The sequence below is a fragment of the Solanum dulcamara genome, chromosome 9, assembly GCF_947179165.1.
Source record: "Solanum dulcamara chromosome 9, daSolDulc1.2, whole genome shotgun sequence".
Lineage (NCBI taxonomy): Eukaryota > Viridiplantae > Streptophyta > Magnoliopsida > Solanales > Solanaceae > Solanum > Solanum dulcamara.
In genome coordinates this window covers 42,738,834-42,761,508 of record NC_077245.1, presented here as the reverse complement: position 1 = coordinate 42,761,508, position 22,675 = coordinate 42,738,834, and the positions used below count along the sequence as shown (strand labels likewise).

Sequence of the window (22,675 nt, the reverse complement as noted above, 5' to 3'; positions counted from 1 at the left end):
AATTGGCACTCACCCTTTTGGGTTTTGTTTTTCAACCTTAGAGTTGGCTTTCATAATTGTTCTGTTCTCCGTCTTTCATTACCTGATATAACTCTGAAGGAATTTGGCATATAAGTCCACCATCGGATAGTAATCAGCTAATCCTTCTTGTTTTGCTTAAGCCCTTTTTAAAACTTCCTTCACGTATCTTATAATACTCTAGGTTCATAGTCTCATGTTGTTTCCTCGCCTCTAGGTCAAACTCTTCCATCTCGCGCGATCATACCAGCACTAACACACTAAATTCCACCAGAATTTCGAAGTTAAGTGTGCTTGGGTGAGAGTAATACTGGGATGGGTGACCTCCCTTGGAAGTCCTCGTGTCATATTCCATTGTACTCCTTGCAATAATGTGCAAAGCACTCAAATCAGCCCATGATTTACCTCAGCATCGTCTTACTATTCTACATGTTTCGCCTTGCCCTTTCCTCTATTATCTTGTAACCAGTATAGGGGTTGATCTTTAGTTCCAACACGACCATTTCCTTCTTTGGTCATTTGATTTAACTTTTCCTATTATATTTACCCCTTTTCGTATGCACCCATTCATTAGGGTTAGCTACTGAGTAGTGCTAAAGTTCATTCATATAGTGACCTTAAGAGTCACTTTGAGCTCTGCCTATCATTAGCTGGCATAATTTTGAAGGAATTTGATATATGAGCTCGCTAATCCTATAGTAACTATCTAGTTATGCCTGTCTTATTTAAATTATTTCATAATTTTCCTTACCCCTGCTTGTAACCTTCTAGACACATTTCTTGTCATTCTTTACCTTTACAAGAATATGAGAGAATACACGAAATACCTTAGTGTTGTCTCACTCATCCCATCTTGTCGCACTTCGGTACTTTGGAGATGCCAACCACTGCACTGACATACCTGAATATTCAATTACCATACAAAGATATCAGACACACTCTGTGTGGGCCTCTATCGACTGGTAAGTGGGTACGTCATGGGCTGCGTGGCTACCACAACACATTTTGTTACCATCTCAACAAAGAAGCGCGGTTATAGACAAAGATTATAACACACAATCTGATCCCGGTCCTACACTTCACCGAGCTGACAAGGAATAGGGTATGCTTGGTCTATACCTTCATGAAAGGGATAGAAGTGAATATTGGTGCAGTGATAAAGTGCACCATCCAAAAGTTTAGCGTGCATAGAGGTAGGGGATATGCATTCGGTGGCCTTATTACAAATATCTACCGGCGCGTAGGGGTCCTAGAAGAGCAACATGATTATATGGCAGCCCTCCCATCAAATTTATTTGATGTCACAAACATCAAGGGGCCTGCCTACACTCATGGCCTAGTCTTCACTACACAGAAACGTACATGATGCGATGACATGATCACGGCCCATATGTTTGGCCTTGAAATGTTGCGCCATCGTACATGAGGACGACCATTAACTGAGAAGGATCTCTAGGAGGTCGAGAGATGATACTTGTTGAATGAGCACGCCATGTCTATTCTTAGATTAGGACCAGATGTCTACGACCCAACTAAATATAACATCCCTATGGCTGAAGACAAGAGGAGGACCGACTCAGATGTGGAATCGTACCTGGAAGCTGAAGAATTTAAACCGCCAGCAGTAGAGGACATAGATGAAGGTGGTCGCATGGAGGAGTAAATAGGGAAGTCTACTATCTTGAGCCCTGAGGACAGTGCCCAATAATAAGTGTGGGGTGGAGTATGTATAACTTATTGAATTTTTATTTTGTTAATTTTTTTCTATTAAATTGCTTAACTATTTAATGTTTGATTTATCTGGATTGATAGTTAGTGATAAATTTGGTAGATTTATATGACAGTTTAAGTTTGTTTTAAATGGATTTTTGCTGATTTTGGGTTCCATGGCATTTGTTTTGGGATCTTTGGCCATGGATAGTCCCTTTGAACCATACACAAAAAATAGGTTTTTTCATTTTCTAAACAGTTGTAAGGTATATAAAGTGTTTTTGCCAAACTACCAGAGTTCACAGACGAAGGAACATGAAAAAGTGACAACTGGAGCACCTAAAACTTGATTTTTAGCTTTTGAATGATGTTGAATTCATGTGACTGTGGTTAAAAATTTTTAAAGAATCGTCATCTTGAAGTTAAACATGTGCAATGTTTGTTAGGAAAATTGTATAATCATGGTTGTTTTTGATAGCTATAACTTGCCCTGCGTGTTTGAGTAAGTGAAAATAAAGAAAGTTTAGACTTTAGGAAAAGGATCTACGCATTTCTTTGGTAACCTCATTCTAAAACCACCTGTGAACCTACCTGAAGTTAAATCCTTAGTTAGCCTTTTTGAAACTTTAACTTAATTCTTTGGCAGCACAGTTGAAACCTATTTCCATTTCTTTTTCTGAGACCATACTTTTGATCTAAGAAGCCAAGCGCTTTAGAAAAGATGAAGTGAGAAAATAGGAGATCCATAACCTTGGGTTGCGAAAAAAATCAAGGGTGCTATGAATTGACAAAACATCGTATGTTGGAGAAGATAAACCTTTGGAAAATAAAAAAAATACCAACCACAACATGATTGAAGTTTATAAAAGAAAAATTCCTCTGCACAAGGAAAATGAAGTGAAAAGTTGAGATAACAAAAGAACCAGTAGTTGGAATAAGGTTATGAAATACTTGAATAGAATAAAAGAATGTAATGTGTTGAAAGAGCTTGGAACCAAGAATATAAATGTCCAGATTTGTACCCACTTATCCCCTAGCCCACATTACAACCCAAAAATTCCTAAGTGATCCTTAAGTCTTAGCTGCATCAATAGATCTTCTTAATACATAAGGGGCAAGCCTATGGTTCATCTTAAGAAACCTGTGATTTCATTTGAGAGAGTGAGCGAATTATGGTCTAAATACCCATGAATATAATTGTAAGAGTATGGGTAATTCTTTCTTAGTGAGGGCTCATGTTTAATAAAGGAATGACAATTTAAAGAAGATTTTAATTCGTCAAACCCTGTGAATTGCTACACCACAAAGTTAACTTTTGAGTTTATGAGGTGGTGAAGTAGTTAAGTGCTAAGACAAAAGATGATTGTGAAACAAGCTATTTGTGCACTCTGGTGGTTTGGGAAGAATTACTTTATATATCATATATTTGATTAGTTTAGAAATAAAACTGGAGTTTTTTTTAGTACTAACAAAGCCATAAGTGTGGGGTGGTTATGTTGGACACATTTACGTGCCCAATAGCAACTAAACCCCATAAATTACTGCTAGATTTGAAAACAAATTCCTAAAGTTGAGTACATATTATACATATTTCGTATTGTTGTAACTAAATAGCATCATTAGAAACTTTTAGGTCTAATTGAGAACAAATGGACATTAGAAGCATGATTTGATGGAAATTGCAACTCAAGGGAGAAATAAAATCACAAGGCGACAAAAATATACTGCAACAAAATAAATCGACATCACATAATAATGACGTATAGTATTATTCCAAAACATGGAATGTATTGTCCAAAATAGTGTAGTCCACACCAGGTCCACCTCCCAGACCTGGCCATAAGTATAAACAACGAAGAAATGAAATTCTTTAACGAGGCAGTGTGATCCGCGACAAGTCCGCTTCGCGGACCTTAGAAATGTGTTGATCAAAATCTGAAGCGTGAAATTATTTGGTGAGGCAGTGTTGTCCGTAATAAGTTTGCATCGCATACCTTGGACATGGGTAAGCTAAATTCTTCCCAAAATCAGGAAAATGAAATGTTCTATTGGAATGACCCAAGTCCACATCGCAGACTTCAGTGTGGTTGCTTTACCAATGCGTTTTCTGGCACTATAATTAGTACTTTTACATATTCTAAAGTAGGCACTGCACATTGTCAGAGCAAAGCTGGAGAAGACGAAGGAAACCCTAGTTTTGGTTATATTTTCTCCATTCATTTCATCTTGAATTCAAGTTTATGTTACAAATGATTTATGTAAGTATGTCACAAACTATGAGTGGCTAAATTCCCTTGTTCTTGGGTTGTAGCCATAAGATGGAGGTTTAAGTCTTGCTTGCTTTGGTTGAAAATGGTTTTTTATGTATGATTACTCTTATATTCTTCTTTTTACTATTCTAATGCTTAAATTTGTTGTCCACCCGGAACTCGGAACATGGAAAAGGGATACAACACTAGCATATAAGAAGCATATTTGTTCTATAATAGCCTAAAATAATTTGTGTGTGGAATGGATGTGACACATATCTACACACCATGTTTGATTATTAAACAGGATGATGATATTAATGCATTTTTGTTGGTTCATGCTTATCCTCACTCAATGATGTAGTTAAGTTGTCAACAAAGGTAGGAAATTAGAGGTTGGAAGACCATAATTGTAAAGTCAACCCTATAAATTAGTAATGAAAAACCCATTGGAGACCAGAGTAAAGGAGATAAACTGAAAATCTATAAATGCTACAACCCAGGGACTCTTCTCTAAATTGATACATTTTCTCAAATACCATTAAATTAAGTTCTCATCTCATCTCTGACATAATTATTTTGAAGACATAAATGATCTCAACTCTTGAAACATACTCACATAATTTGATTCATTGAAAAGGTAACTACGCCTAATTCAATTTCCCTATGGGTTCGACCTTCGACTCTTATTAAGGGCCACTATATTACTTTTGAGACCACGTACACTTGCGTGTGCATTTGGATGCAACACACACATATGTAGTCATGTAGAGGCATGTTAGGCATATGTGTAAGAAGTCTATATTGTCTTAATTTTTTTTCTAGTTATGCTATGTCTTTTTGACTTTTATGAGTTTCTGCTTAATTGTTACCTATACGTTTATGATATTCCAAGAGGCTTGGTTGGAGTTTATTTGGGAACCCTAATTACTGTGTCACATGTAGGTCCTAGTTTGGGTCATGAAAAGATGTTAGCTACATCCTTGAGCTGGAAAGAAATAAGTTCAAATCTTTCAATCTTGGTAACATGCATACCCTTGAGAATTTTCCACATATAATTAATGAAGTTTTGGGGATCTTCCTCTACCTTGGACCTTGTGAAGACTGGTAGGTTCATCCTTAAAAGGTCTCTAATCCTTTTGGTAGCCAAAGACTCCTAGAAACTAGAGATTATGACTGTATTGCTCTGACAGCCTGACTTGGTAGCCATCAATTTAGTGAGCATAGTGATTACTACTTTAAATTCTGCTTCTGAAGTAGGGGATGGATGTGCAGAGGGTGTCCGTGGAACCTCCTATGTTCTACCATCATTAGCTTGGTCAGATAGGCAAGCTCTATTCCTTGTCTTCATTTTCAAAGGTTGAGGCATGGTAGTTGGTGGAATCTAAGTCCACCAAGTATTAGCGACGTTCCTAAGACTAATGATACACTTTGGTGGTATGATCTAAAAATACGTAAAAATATGAGTTAGACAAAACTTTTGTAGAGTCAATACTCTATCCCCTGAACTTAGAGTATAAAAGAAGGGTGATACTTCCTAATGTCCCATAGACTCTCTATTATAGATATGATGCTTCACACGAATAAGGAATCTACAAGACACGACGTCATAGACATCCTTGGACTCTTTGTAACACCCAATACTATTTTAACTTAGATTAATTCCGAGAACCTTGAGAATAATGAGAAAAAGGCTACTGGCAGTGGTCTATGACCCAACCTACGACCATTAGACAGTTCTATGAGTCATAGGAAGGGCTCGTAGAAGCCCTTAACACTTAGCAAAATTTCAAAAGTTGAGACCAGTTCCTATGAATAAGAGCTACAACCCATCAGATGACTTACAACTTGTAGGGTCCATTATAGGGTCAAATGTCTATTCCAATAGCTACTGGAATGTGTAATGAGTTCCACGAATTTGTCCTATGTGTTGTAGAAGTTCCTATGGATTGTTGGATTATCCATAGACCCAAAAGCCTTTTTCTTCAGTAAAATCTATAACAGACCTTGAAAGACATGTCTTAGGGTCTACAACTACAGAAAGGTGGTCGTAGACCCAATGCCTAACTTCTAGTAGGTCCCTATTTTGGAACATAGTTCCTACGGGTCATGTTCTACAGTCCGTAGAAAGGGCCCATACACGGCCTAGTCTATTTAAATGAGGGTTATTCCAGTATTTTTCCCACCTCTCCTAAACATAACCCAAACTATTTTGAACTAAAATTAGTCCCTTATCTGTACCCAATGGGGTTTTACTCTCATTATCACTTAGTGTCGTTTGAGATCAAGAATTGGAGAGAAGAAAAAGAGCTACTATTCAAGAGTTTTGAGCAAGGTCACCAAATTTTGCGTAGATAATCTTCGTTCCAAATATGTAAGGCTATCTTAATGATGTACTATGTTCGTCCTCATGCCTACATCTTCGTACAGTTAATTTGAGCTTTGAGTTTGAGTTATGATTCGAATAAATTGAATTCTTGAGTATCTATATAATTTCTTATTGAGTTCTAGTATGTACATATGATTATACTTTTATGAGTTGATTTTTGATATTATGGATTAATGTTTGCATTCACATGAACCCTAGTTGAGTTTTGTATTAATATTTTTGTGCACTGTTTTAAGTTATAGAATGATTATTATCATCATTTATTGAGAAAGCGTTTGACCATGAGTTGAGTTCGAAAGTCTCTGAATTATCATTTAGAAAATGAGTTGAGTTTGAGAAGTCTCTTAGTTATTATTTTTAGCATGATCATCTACCACTCATTGAGTTTGCTTACAACAATAGCTACCACTCACGTATTGAGATGTCACAATTTGTATAGAACGCGATGTAGATCTCTAGTTATTTGATTAGAAGTAGGTGACATCACCTTGATGGATCACAATTTGGTGCTAGATACTTTGGCAAAGGAAAAAGTCGTTAGGTTTTGTTGAAGGTAGCTCAAAGTTACCAAAATCCTATTCCAATACTAGGAGAAGGGACCTTGAGTTTAGTGTGGATGATTGGATATATTTGAAGGTTTCACCTATGAAGGGTGTAGTTCGGTTTGGAAAAAAGGGAAAGTTAAGCCCTAGATACATAGGGCCTTCTAGGATATTGAGTGGGTTGGCAAGGTTGCTTCTGGGTTGGAATTTCCATTTTAAATGGCTATGGTTCATACGGTATTCCATGTATCTATGTTGAGGAAATAAGTGGGTGATCCAAGTTATATTGTGCCTTTAGAATTAGTGAATGTTGGAGAAACGTTTCCCAATAAAGAGGTCCCGATTGAAATTTTGGACCGGCAAGTCAAGGGATTGAGGAAAAAGGAATTTGCTTTTTTCAAAGTCCTTTGTAGGAATTAACAAGTTGAAAGTGCTACATGCGAAGCAGAAGCGAAAATGATGAAATGATACTTTCATCTTTTTTATTCTACTCAACCCTGTAGTAAGTTATTTATTCTCGAATTGTTAAAGACTCCTACGTTTCAGTTTTTCTAAGTCTTCATATGCATGCATGTTAATGAAGTTGATTTTAAAGTCATGTTTTATGTTAAGAATGAAAGTCTCATGGTTTATGCATGTCTCTATGTCAATGCATTCATTGGGTTGCTAGTCCTCATTCTGTATCCTTTTTATGCTAGTTGTATCTCATTAGAGGATGAATGTTTCCAAGAGGGAGATATTGTAAGACCCCGTAAGTCAAAAAGTCAAAATAAAGGAGCAGACTTTGGAAAATGGATTGTGTCAGCTTTTATGACTCAACCTATGAGTCATAGGCATTTCTACGAGTCGTAGGACTGAATCATAGAAGTAATGTTGAGGGTTGGAAGAAATCTAAGTGAGGAGGGAATTCAATGACCCAAGGTTATGAGTCGTAATATTTTGGACAAGTTGTTGACACGACTCGTGATGGAAGTTCATAGACTCAGTCTTTAGGGTTTCTCACACCCAGGATAAGTCCCTTCTATGAATCATAGAAGAGTCTACGACTTGTAGAGTTGATTTATAGGAAAAGTCCTGAGGGTAAATTCTTAGGGTTTTCTGAGACCCTATAAGACGAGTCATTTCTACGACTCGTCGACCCCTCTACGAGTCATATGGACCACGTAGGGTCTGTCTGGCTTAGTTTTAAAAAAGGCATTTCAGTCCCTTCCTATGTTTTATTAGTGAAGTGTGGTTATTTTGGCGAATCAAATCTACCCTATCAAAGGACCCTAAGACTTTGCAAGCTTCTTATTTGTCACGTTAACTCCCCCATAAAACCTTTTCCTCTCAAGATTTCTTTGAAGGTCTCCTCTTCAAATTTCAAGGTCGAATTCATCAAGGTATGTGGATCTTTATTCATGGGATCTTCCACCCATGGAGCCCAAGTATTTTCTCACTTAGTAGCTCAAATTTCCATTGTGAATTTTATGGGTTTTCATATCATGATTCCAAATGTATAGATTTAGATTATATTGGCTCTTAATTTCATAGAATGGGAGATTTATCAAAGGTTCTTATATGAAGGTATGAAATAAATTTTAAAGTTAATTGGTGGGTTATTTCAAGTATGTTTTAATTGGTGCATTCCGTTACTGTCATGCAAGCTAGTGTTGATTTTAATGGTTTGAAAGTTGAATTGAGAAGAACCCACCTAGTTTTACTATGTTTTCAATAATGTCTGACTTGAAAGCTTTTGACTCCAAATAAATATTTATGAAAGCAGTGTCTATGATGAAAAGGTAGTCTTATGAAATGAAAGAATGATGAAATGATATGAATGAAGAATTCTTTATGTGATAAGGACAATTCTCACATATCTGAATCAATAAAGATTTTAATGTGCTATTCTACCGAATGTGATATTTTGAATTCTCAAGGTATATAATATGACTATTTTGAAGTATTAAACTATTCTATGGGATTGTCTTAGCACTGAATGGGGCATTGAGGTGGGATTTAGTAAGGGAATCCTAGTAGCAACCTTCTGTCTCATTAACTATAAAACCAATATAGGAGCCCTTGCAGGCTATTAGGCTAGTGTATCCACGTATAGCCATCTAAAGTTAAAGTTCAGAAAAATGAATGAAGTGTGATGGAGTTCCACCCTTCAATTAGTCTCCCCATGCCAATGTAAAGGGTTGTGTTGGATTCCATTTAATAGCTCGCATGGTCTTATTGTTGGTTATAGTCATCTTTCCACAAATAGAGGTGTCAAATGCTATTTACTTAATATCTCATGCATGCATCTACTCATGTTCTTTACGTTATGATGTTCTCCCTTAGTTCCGTTTTCCCCCTTTTCTTGCACATATTGTTTATTATCATTACTTATGAGAGCTAAATAAATGCTAAGATGCTTGTTTGAGGTATATTTGGGTTCTTCATTCTCTACGTCATGTCTAGGCCATAGGTTTGGGTTGTGACAAACTTGGAATCGAGGTCATTTCCTTATCCATTTCCCTCGTCTAGTTCATTACTAATTCCTAAGTTACCGAAAATTGGGCAGCACCTCCCCTATAACTTCAACATCCCCGAGATTTTAACTCGGCCAAAATATCAACAACCATACAAACAAAAATAACTAGCAGCATATATATAAATAAATCATTTCAACATTACCCAATACAACTCCAAACAACTAGCTCCGAACTACGATACCAAAATGGAGTTCTTAGACTTTATTTCATAAAATCTTTTACCATACGAAATAGAGGATCATGTGTCTGAAACCAGAAGAACCCACATCCCTTTTTGAGTAATTTCCATCCCTTCAACATGCAATTAAAACACCCCCAACCTGCAGCACCAACAACAACACACTACTCAACTTCGGTTTACCTACTACGATTTCAATTTAGTTTGTTTCTAACGTCAAGCATCCTTTTACACATTTTCCACTTCCAGACCGACTTAATACATCTAATATACCTCATAAAATCATCATAAACTCCAGTTCGAAAGGAAAAGCTTTACCTTACCCAAAACTCGCCAAAACTTGGTGGAACTCACCTCAATATTTCCTTTAGCGCAGCTAAAACTTTGGGGTTGTTTGTTAACGTTTTGGAGCTCCTCCATATTATAAATTTACATTAAAAATACCTTAATAACATCATGTTATACCCTAGATAATTAATTCACGAAATGAAATCGGAGAACTTACCTTTTTCCTCTCCAAATCTTTGGCCTTCTCTCTCTACCTCTCTAGTTTCTTCTCTTCCTTTCTCTCTTATTCTTGAGTTTTCTACAAATGTATGGAACTTTAATAAGTCTTAAGCGACATATATTTAGGCCACTTTAGGAGGGGGCACATGTCACCCCCTAAGTGGTGACACATGTCAAGCCCTAGGTGGTGACATATGTAAAGCCCTCATTGGGCAAACACATCTCTTCCTCTAATCACGGGCTGCCACATGGCATGTGGAGTCCACCACCCTTGCTCCAGCTGCTTCCATGTGACACTCTCTCATACTTCCACGTGGCAATCTCTCATGCTGCCACGTGGCAATCTCTCATTCTTTGCATCGTCTTAGCTATCAACTAATTTAATAAAATCATTGATTCAATTACCCACCTATCACCAAGTAACCCTAGACCTCACCTCACTCAAAATTCATCTAAGTTTGGCCCAGGCTAAACTTTTTCGAAGTTACTATCCAAAGTTTTCTTGCCCAAATTCCCTTTTCCTTGGCCTATCTATAATGACGTGGACAGCTCATTACACGTTGTATGTATATATAATATAATACAACTATATTATTATAATAGATAGAATATTGTTTGTATATTTGATATATATTGTAAGTATATATAATATAATGTAAGTATAATGTTATAATAGATAGTATATTTTGAGTATATTTAATATTAATTGTAAGTATATATAATATAATGTAAGTATATTATTATAATAGATAGTATATTGTGAGTATATTTGATATACATTATAAGTATATATAAGATAATGTAAATATAGTATTATAATATAAATATATATTGTGAGTATATAAATAATATAATGTAAGTATATTATTACAATAGATAGTATATTATGAGTATATTTGATATACATTGTAAGTATATATAACATAATATAAGTATATTATTATAATCGATTGTATATTATGAAAACATTTATCACGAACCGATTTCTCGAGTCATGAAGGCACCTAATATGACCCACCAGTTGGTAAGCACACCCACAACATAATAAGAAATTCTAACATAAATAACATAAACTGGCGTAAGACAAACCAAAATGAATATATAATTGATCCCTCCTAGAACCCGGAAAGTCACTATGAGTACCAAAACAATAGGTTTTCAGTAGGCATCACAAATCGACTGAGCTTGAAAAGTAAAAGCAATATGAAAAGAGGGAATAGAACTGAACAGAAGTCAAGAGTGGAAGTCTAAAGTAAAGGAATACACATGAGGGTAGAGAGAACTAACTAGGTAATCTACAACTAAACTACACCTAACTTGACCCTATAAGTCCAGAAGGTACATGTCACAACGTGAAACAGGGCGTGATGGAACTTATACTTTCCCACTGGACAAGTCATCCTAAACTACTAAATGCGAAAGATAAAAGCAAAAAATAGTTTAGATAGATAAATATAGATAGTGCGGATACGTAGTCAACTATAAAAATTCTCCATAAATTGGTTGTCACATGTACAAGCCTTGTAATTACAAGATACAAATTAAATACAAGTCTCAATCTTTGTCTCTCGAATAGAACAAAGTTATAAGTAAAGAATACGAGGAAAGATGGCCGGCATCAACATCTACCTCTCGAATCACCTAAGAAAGCTTTGAATGAAAATAAGAAAAGATGGGTTAGTGTCTGAACTAAGAACCTACAAAAGTGTAATTAGAAAGGAGTGAGTACCAGTAATGCGGTACCTAGCAATTAAAAAACTAAGGCTAAGTAAATGTAGTAAAATACACGTACTCCATCATACCATTCAACCCCCAGATTACAAACTGCATAGAAATAAACCCGGTCTAACCGTTCTAACAGCAAAGTATTTATATACCTCAAAAATAGTACAATTCAATTCACAAGCAAACAGCACAATGAGTAATACAGATAAAGGAAATATCATGGATAAAATAGTCCACATTGGCAAACGATGTTCGATTCAATGGAATGTAATGCAATGTCATATATCGTGATGCATTTTTTCCTAAATGATACACATCCATTAATCACCTAAGATTGGAACCCATGGGGGCCTCACATGGATCATGTATCTACCGAAAGAGACCTCATCTATAATATCCACCGAAAAATATCTCGATCGCTGGAAAAGACCTTGGTAAATCACCTCGACCATTAGAAACCTCGGCCTAGTAACCAACTCTAGCTTATATCACTTTTTTCAATAATCACAAATAAGTATATACACAAGTAATGAGTGAATACATAATGAACATTCACATATAATGCCATGTAGTCCAAAATCACTTAATTAGTCAATATCATAACAACAACATATAAATATATCCAAATATCCACCACAAGCCAAAGATTCTATCACATCGAACATAACATGTTATCTCATCTCAATTTTTCATTTATTACCATACTCTTTACTATCAAGTTTATATGAATATCAATAGTTCTTAAAACCACTTTCAGTCAATCATCAACACATAAGATACGAATACATGACCCTACAATCTTCAGAATAGGTTTAGCAATTCATTTGCCTCGAATCCAATTCCACTAGTCCAAAACTTGAGCCTTTCCCTTACGTTGGCCCTATGAATCAAGATAATCTATTCAAATGTATAATTCCAATAAGAACACTTGTCTAATGATACCCAAATCAATATTTTTGAAAATCCGACAAAATCTGACCTAAAACACCTGAAAACCCCAATTATATAAAGGAATAGAAAATCCAAAATATAGGGTAATACAATCTGAAAAGGAAAAAGATCTAGATCGGCTTGAATTCTCACATGATGATGATGATGAAACAAGTGCTCAACTTCTAAAATCGTTGGTTCTAGTGTCAAGATGAAATCGAATAGATCTCAGAAAACAATGGCTTGTCCCCTAGAGGTAAGAATGAAAAGAAGAAGAAGCAGAAATATAATACCAACAGTTCAGAGATTAATGCTACCAGCAAAAATATCATCAACATAAGGTCTAGAACTTAGAAAATTTGATGATCGGCATAATATGATGGAATGCATGGATTATTGATGCTCAAGGTGCACTAGACAGACTTCAAAAACTCAAGGAATACCACAATCTTTCTATGATTGTTATTCTTGAAGCATTTTCAAAAACATCTTAGCTCAACTTCTACAAAATCCAACTTAGAATGGATAGTGCTACTCAAAACTCCAACATTAAAATTTGGCTCTTTTGGAACCAAGATATTGACTGCAATATTTTGGATCAAGATGAAAAATAAATTACTTGTGAAGTCAAGCATGTATCCTGTTCAGTTTCTTATATTACTACCTTTGTGTATACAAAATGTAAGGACTACATGAGGAGAGATCTGTGGGAGAAGATGTTGTAATTTTCTAACACAGACAAACCTTGGTGCAGTATGGAAGACTACAATGTGATAACTGACATAGAAGAAAAAATAGGGGGTCAACCTTATAACATGAATAAGAACTTTGAGTTCATACGAGTTATTGAAGATTTTGGGCTTATTGACTTGGGGATCATGTACAGAAATTCACTTTGTGCAATAATAGAGATAAAGAAGCTAGAATCTGGAAAAGGTTAGACAGAGCTATGGTCAATGATAAGTGGTTGGAAGATATGCCTATCACCACTGTTACTAACTTAGCATCTATAGGTTCTGATCATTATCCACTTCTTATTGAATGTGCTGATAAACACAACAGTACCATCGAATATTTCAAGTTTCTGCATTGATGGGTAGACTGTTACACCCCGTACTTTGGTACTGTGGAACGCTTTGTAAGCTTCTTAAGTTTTGGGAAGGCTATTAAGGTTCTTAGAAGTCATCATGTGAGTCGGATAAGCTACGAAAATATCAAATGACTCCAAGAAAAGGAGAATGTGATACCCTATAGTAAAGAAGGTTGGAAATAGAGTCATAAGAATCCAGAAGGAATTGGAGGCCAAGTAATGAGTCGTAGGAGTCGATTTACCTACGTAAGCTACTAATTTAGTAGTCTTATATGGTTGGGTTGCTTAAGGACATACCAAGCTTATGTAGCATGGATTACATAGGCTTCTAAAATAAGACGAGATTACGAACCCACGAGGAAGGAGAAAAGACGACGCGTGGTAGCCAATGGAGGAGCGACACGTGGAAGCACCTCAAGCAAGCAAGTGATGCACCTACTTAGGGTCAAGTTGGTGATGCAACTACTTGTGGGGTGGACCCTACTTCCATGTGGCAGTCCCTAGTTGGCAGCATGATATGATGGCCAATTATGGCTCGACACTTGTCACCCTAAGGGGATGACACGTGTCACCTCCAAGGAAGCCCATGTATTTTTGTTTTATGACTCTTAAGGTAAGTTGTTTATCCAAAAGTTCAGCAAACATAAGAGAAAGGAAGAGAGGAAAACGTTAGAGAGCCAAAGAAGGCAGCCATGGCTTAAGAGAAAAACTAAGGTAAGTTTCTAATTTTCTCTCCGTGAATTAATTATATACGGTGTTCCTCAAGTATGTGGAGGTGTATATATGTATATTACGATTCCTATGGAACCATATTTTTAGTTCTACACTTGGAAAACTAAGAGAAGCTTAAAGAGAAAATGCTAGGGAACAGACCCATTTTTGAATTAAACTGTTGTTAGTAATATAAGTATAACTCCTTGTGTAAGGCTTAGTTTCAAGTGATTCAAGATTTTTTGGAATGATATTTCATAGGAATATAACTTTCATTTAGACTCTAAAACCCAGTTTTGCTTTTCTCTGCTCGAAAAAGGGTGGTGAAGCATGGGGGAGCTGTTGCCCAGATTTCGTTTTAGAAATCCTACAAGGACTATTGTTGGTATTTTTGGCATATCGTTTTGTACAAAATTTCTGTAGGGTTAATTCTAAATTGTATGTGACCCTAAGACACATGTATATAACTTTCATTGAGGACACAAATCATGTTTCCTTCCATTACCCCTTCAAAACTAAGCGACAATACAAGACAGTAGGTTGTCCAAAATTCACATTTTGATAGCTTTGGCGAGTTTTGGCCAATTTTGGGAAAGGTAAGGTCTTTCCTTTCCATTTTAAGTTTATGGTGTTGTTATATGATGTATTACATCCCTTGTATGCTGCTGGAAGTTTAATAATGTCGTAGAAATGCTCGACGTTCGAAATTAACTAAATTGGAATCGCTATAGTTAAATTGTCGTCGAAGTATAGTGTTTTTCGTGTGAGGTGCTGATGCAGGGGTGTGATATGTTGTTGCACGGACTAAATATGTTCTAATGTGGGTTAGTGTGCTTCTGGTTGAAGCCAAATGACCCCTCGTTGCGTATAATTAAAGACGTTACGAAATAAGGGCTAGACGCCCTATTGTGCTACTGTATTTTTGAATAAGTCGTTTGGAGTTTATGTTGTATATTGTTGGTGTGAATTGCTTAAAAATATTCTGTAAGTTGTTGTTGTTGGTTGGCTGTAGGTATTAGGGACCTAATTGGAAATTTGGATAGGGCACATTACAGGGGAGGTGCTGCCCAATTTTCGTTAACGCCTTAACAAACTAAAGAACTAGTCGAGGAAACGACTAAGGAAATAGATTCCATTAATGCTAAGGTGTAACCTAAGATGCTGGAAAGTTAAGAAGGGTTGATATTGATATTACTTTCATGTTGAATAGGTTCAAAGGACGGCGAGGCAAGCAGGATAAGGAATAATTCAGACAAGGTATGTGAAGATTTCTTTTGGCGCATTTTTGGAATAAGTATGTAGAGCTATTCTTCTTTTCTTTTGGCATGTCTTAGATGTAAGCTATAAATGATATGTATATGACATTTGGGATTCAATCCATTCATAAAGCCCTGAGTATGAGTCAAGACTCTCGTTTACTTCTTGATATTAGAACTCCTGCAATAACTGAGTCATTGCCTTTAAGTCTTCTATGTGATGAAAACTAGTACATGTAAAACCTATCTCTTCTTTCCTTTGTAATGGCTTAATTTTAAGTGAAATGATATATGATATAGATTTGGAGAAAATTCCAATTATGAGCTCTGAGTATAATTTGTGACTTGTAGTCACTTCTGACCATTAAAAGCCTGAAAGTAGTCAAATTACTATTCTCGAGCCTACTATATAATGAATAGTAAGTAGAGGTACCAGCTCTTCTTTTTAAAGGCTCTGAAATGATAAATGTGTCTAATTGCATAAGTTGAGCCTTTAACTAGATAAATTGTGTTTCTGATTGCATAGACTATATTTCTGATTGCATAAATTGTGTGGCATTAACTTGATGCATGTCTGTGATCCCTGAAGCCCCAACTGATGTAAGCCCTAATGACATCTAAAGGGGTACCTTGGATAATTACTCCCCTAGTCTTCAGGTGACGGTTCACTTGACAGTTTCATCGAGTCTCAGATAATGACTTAGTTGCATATGGTTTCTCACTAATCTACTCATGCATACTGTAACCCATCCTTCACCGCATCACACGATGGGCCGAGAATAGTTATCGTGCATAGTTTTACTATTTCTTTCACCATATCTCGGGCCGGATTTGTACGTGAGGTGTGATATATGTTATATGTTATGACGATATGATTATTCACCGATTCCTGGGCCAACTATAATATAATAGTATATGTGACGAAATAAGGAAGGAACACCAAGTCCCTCCTTAGAGGGCCGGGTATGGTATGTATATTATGATGGTACACTATAGACGTACACCACTCCATTCACCAAGTCCCTCACTAAAAGGGCCGGATACTTTATGTAGGAATGCATATGAGATTAGAGTGATACATTTGAGACCCCGAGCTTCGTAGTGAACTGGATGTAATATGATGACATACATGATAAGATTATATCGTATATGATGATATGATACCGTATACGATGATATGATGAAATAAAATATATGATGATACGATGACATGTGAATATGAGAAAATGCTTATGACACCGAGTTCACTAGAGGGCCAGGCATAGCATATGATGATATGTATGATTTACGTGTCCTAAGGTGCAGGTACAGTAATTCGTTAAGTTGTTATACTTGTCCCTTGTATCCCTATTTTAGTTATGGCCTTAGTTACGATGTGTTATGCTTTACATACTCAATACATATATCGTACTGACCCTCCTTTTCTCGAGGGGCTGCGTTTCATGCCCACAGGTACAGATGTTCATTTTAGAGATCCGTCAGCTTAGGAGTTCCTCTCAGCTATGTCAGAAGTGCTTTATTGTTCTGGAGCCTAATTTTTGATACTGGTCACTTAATGTATATATTTGTACATTTAGGGGTATGGCGGGGGCCCTGTCCTGCCATATATTATTGTTATTATTCCTAGAGGTCTGTAGATATATGGATGTGGGTTATTTATAAGTTTGTTTTGACTGTGCCTGTACGACATGTTGTAAATATTTTTATGTTATGGCAGCCTCGTCGGCGCGTTCCCTTTCATGATATGATACGAATGGAAGAGGCTACAGTAACATGAAAAAGTTTTAACTCATTGGGGTTTTGGCGAGTAGTATCCTCTTGTTCATAGTTCAGTATGACTATAACAGATAGGTAGGTATACGGGGGTCCAGGTCGGACCCCAGTCGCGGCCTATGGGGTTGGGTCGTGACATAGACATTGAGATTTTTCATGACACTATGAGAACTTGTTGGGAGAGACCAGTGGAAGGCAACCCCATGAGAATTTTCCACCTAAAGTTGAAAAGGTTTGCTAACACTCTTAGTAGCTGGTCTAGACAACAATATGAGTACATCTTTGGTTTACTTAAAGAGTTTCAAGAGAAAGTTTGAAAAGCTGAAGAAGATCTCATTATAGACAATAAGGAGGAAAACAGAACCAAGATATGTTAATGCTTAATACATCAGATACCTTAAGACTGGACAATCCATCTTCAAGTAAAAGACTTAGTTGTACTGGATTAAGGAGGGTGATGCAAACTCTAAGTATTTTCATGACATCATCAGAGGAAGGAGGAGGAAATTGTTCATACATAAGATTATTGATGAGAAATGCAATACCATTTAGGGTGATGACAATATTGCTAAGGCTGCTTGTTCTCACTTTGATTTTTTTTATAGGGGAAGATAAGACTATTAATTAAGGGGTGCTTAGGTGTATACTAAGCAAGATTACTAATCAGTAAAACTTTATGCTGCAATCTATGCCTACTAAAGAAGAACTACAGGAGGTTGTTTTTTCCATGAGTAGCAACTCAGCTGCTGGATCAGATGGGATAAGTGGCAAAAATTTTCACTTTTGTTGGGATATTATTAGTGCTGACCTTCTGAATCTAATCCAATATTTTTTCTATGGACACTCAATTTCTAAGTTCATTTCTCATGCTTGTTTGGTTCTTCTACCAAAAGTAAGCCATACTAATATGTTATCAGAATATAGACCTATATCTATGAGCAACTTCACTAACAAAGTCATCTCCAAATTAGTTTGTCTTAGACTAGCTCCTATTCTTCCTTGTCTTATTTTTTAGAATCAGTCTAGATTTGTCCAAGGCAGGAGCATCTCTAAAAATATTATGTTGGCCCAATAAATCATCCACAATACCAAGAAGCCAAAGATTGGGCATATGTGGTTATAAAGCAAGACATAGCCAAGTCATACGATAGAATGTCTTGGTCCTTTATATTTCTAGTCATGAGAAAGATGGAATTTGGTGAGATCTTCATAGATATGGAATGAAGGATTATGTCCAATATGTCATGGCCCAATCCTGTAGGCCGTGATTTGTTTTCGAGTTGCGCACCCATACTTACCCTTAGCCCCACTTAGTATGTTAGCAGAATAAACAAAAGTATAAATCAAAAAGGGGTCGCTAGAGAGTGCATGAGATCAGATATAGCTCAAGAGGTACGTTAAGGCCATCACACAACACAAAGCCCAAAACATATATACATAACCGACATCACAAGTCTACAGACCTCTACAGAATGATAGCCTAGTCATATGACGTAACAGGGCCCTGTCTTTCCCTTAACCAATATGTACAAATGTACAACAAAAATGTTAGTACCAAAATAGGGCTGCGGACAAAGGAGTCAGCATGGACAATGTACAGAGTATGTAAAGCATGAACTGTAATAGGTAAAGCCATTACTAGAACAGAAGGTGCAAAAATGAGCAAAATATCAAGAATATCAAAATTCTTTTCAAAACCACAGATAATGTATGCATAAAAACATATGTCATATCCATCCCAATTATGGGAATGAGTGAACAAAACGTGGTCGCTGCCCCATCACCGGTGCCACAACACATCATAACTCCAGAGTAGAAAATATCTCCGTAACAAATCATATCATATCAGATGGTCATATCAGATCATATTATATCATGTGTGTACATGGCACATTATAACTTCACAAATCAAATCCATGTACAGGGCGTACCTTCCCCCTCACATTAGGGCACGACGAATGATGTAGAGAAGTATGCACGATAATAAAACCTGACCCGGGCTTGGTGAAGGAAGCATTGAGGCATCCACGAGTGGAGTAATGAGAAACTAAATGCACTTTAAATTATTTTTTAGACTCGATGGAGTTAGCAAAATGAGCTATTATTCAAAAATCAAGACAAGAGTTGTATCAAGTACATTTTGAATACCACTATGAGTTATATCCAAATAGAACTTTTGGAATCATATACACGTATCTAGGAACGATAAAATATCCTTTGGAAAATTAAGAAGATGGCCATTCTAGTGGCTCTATGAATAGGAACTTCCATGGAATCATATAAAAGTCATATACTTATTTCATAAAAACCATGTCAAAAAAGAAGATTAGCTTTATATACTTCTGTCAAAACATGCCAAGAGAAAGAATGGTTAGCTTTATATACTTATGCCAAAGGCATGCCAAAAGAAGGAACGGTTAGCTTTAAATACCTCTTACGGATTACTCCTAATAAGTTTGTCTCGTCGTCTTTTGAACCTATTAAACATGAAATTAATACTATGGTTAATGACATTTCACTTTCCAATTCCAACTCCACAACCAAGTCTCCATAGAGGTCATTTCCTTATCCATTTCCCTCGACTAGTTCATTACTAGTTCCTAAGTTACCAAAAATTAGGCAGCATCTCCCCTATAACTTCAACATTCCCGAGATTTCAACTCAGCCAAAATATCAACAAACATATCAACAACAACAACCAGCAGCATATATATAAATAAATCACTTCAACATTACCCAATACAACTCCAAACAACTAGCTCCGAACTACGATACTAAAATGGAGTTCTTAGCCTTTATTTCGTAAAATCTTTTACCATACGAAATGGAGGGTCATGTGGCTGAAACCAGCAGAACCCACACCACTTTTTGAGTACTTTCCATCCCTGCAACACGCAATTAAAACACCCCCAACATGCAGCACCACAACAACAACACACTACTCGACTTCGGTTTACCTACTACGACTTCAATTTAGTTTGTTTCTAACGTCAAGCATCCTTATACACTTTTTCCACTTTCAGCCTCACTTAAGACATATAATATACCTCATAAAATCATCATAAACTCCAGTTCGAAAGGAAAAACTTTACCTTACCCAAAACTCGCCAAAACATGTCGAAACCCGCCTCGGAATTTTCTTTAGTGCAGCTGAAACTTCGGGACTGTTTGTTAACGTTTTGGGGCTTCTACAAAGAATAAATTTACATTCAAAATACCTTAATAATATCATGGTATATCTGAGATAATTAATTCACAGAACGAAATCGGAGAACTTACCTTTTTCTCCTCCCATAACCGTAGCTTTTTCTTCTCTCTTCTCTTCTTCTTTCTAGAACTTTCTTTTTATAAGGATGACTTATGAGATAAGGATGGAAATAAAAAGTCATAAACATACATATATAAGCTACTTTAGGGGGGGTGACACATGTCAACCCCTAAGTGGTGACACGTGTGAATCCCTTGTTGGGCCAACATATCACACCACCCCTCATGGGCTGCCACGTGGCAGGTGGAGCCCACCCCTTTGCTTCAGCTGCATCGAAGTGGCACCTCCAGCTGCTGCCATGATGCACTCCTTCTTGTTTCCACGTGTCGCTCTCTTCTTCTCCTCGTGGGTTCGTTATATTATCTTGCTTTATAAACCTACATAATTCTTGCCACGTAAGCTTGGTATTAACTCAAGTAGCTCAAGTATGTAACACATCCAAAGTAATAGCTTACACAAATAAGTCGAGTCCTACGACTCATTATTTGGTCTCCAACTTCTTCTAAATTCTTCTAACTCTATTTCCAATCTTCTCTACTATGGGTATCACATTCTTCTTTCCTTAGAGTTATTTGATAGCGTTATAGCTTATCCGTTTCACATGGTAACTTCTAAAAAGCTTAAGAACCCTTCAAGAAACTTAAGAAGTTTAACAAGCTTAAAAACCTTTCAAGAAACTGAAAAACCTCTCAAGGTACAAAAGTCTTTCAAGATACAAAAGTAAGGGGTATAACACAATAATTGGTACTTAGTTATAATTAATGGGGGGAGACATGTATTTTTTAATTCTACAAGAGGTCTCAAGCAAGGAGACTCTTTGTTTCCTATTTTGTTTATCTTGGGAGTAAAACTTTTATCGAGGATGCTTAATAACCTACATCACCACTATATGTATAAAGGTTTTGAAATTGAAAAAAGGGGACCTCAAATTAACCATCTGAGTTTTGTTGATGATGTCATAATTTTTACATCAACCTGTAAGTTTTCTTTGAAAATGATCATCAAAACATTGCAAGTATATGAAATAACCTCTAGGCAGCTAATTAACAAAGCAAAAAGTCAGTTCATGACCCCTGTTAACACCACTGCTATTGTTATTGATAGAGTTATCACTATCAATAGTTTTAAATGTACAAATGGTCTTATGACTTACTTGGTGTGTTAAATATATATTGGAGGCCAAAGGATCATATATTTTACAAGTATGGGTTCTAAGGTGATCTCCAAAATCAAAGGTTGGAAAAGAAAGATGCTTAGTTATGGAGGAAGAACTACTCTTGTTAAATCTGTCCTCTAATCACATCCTATACATCTTTTGAATGTCGTTACTCCTACCACTACTACTCTTAAGCAAATCAAGAACCTTATGGAAGACTTCTTTTAAGGTTGGGATAAAGAGAAGAGGAAGTATCACTGGACCTCATGGGAAACAATTAGCTATCCTTATAATGAGGGAGGAATTGGAGTGAAAAAGCTGAAAGATGTGTGCTTTTCGCTCTTCAATATAAACAGTGCTTGTCTCTCAGATCCAAGAGGACTCTATGGGGTAAATTCCTTAAAGCAAAACTTTTCCCAAGAACCCACCCAGTCATAAAAAAATGAGATACTGGTCAGTCTCTGATATAGAAACACATGATGGCCAAAAAGGTCCAAATTGAGCCTCATATCCAGTGGAAGATCAACTCAGAAAGTTGCAGTTTTTGGTGGGATGATTGGCTAGTAATTTGACCTTTATCTTATCATAATGACTACTTACTAAGACTAGACAATACTACAGTCTCCAAATTAATGAACAATGGATCTTGGAATG

General features: G+C 36.4%; 1 pseudogene; it reads left to right on the top strand.

Moving 5' to 3' along the window:
* The first annotated feature begins 251 nt into the window (after positions 1-251).
* LOC129904748 (5S ribosomal RNA) lies at positions 252-371 on the top strand (annotated as a pseudogene).
* The last annotated feature ends 22,304 nt before the right edge of the window (positions 372-22,675 follow it).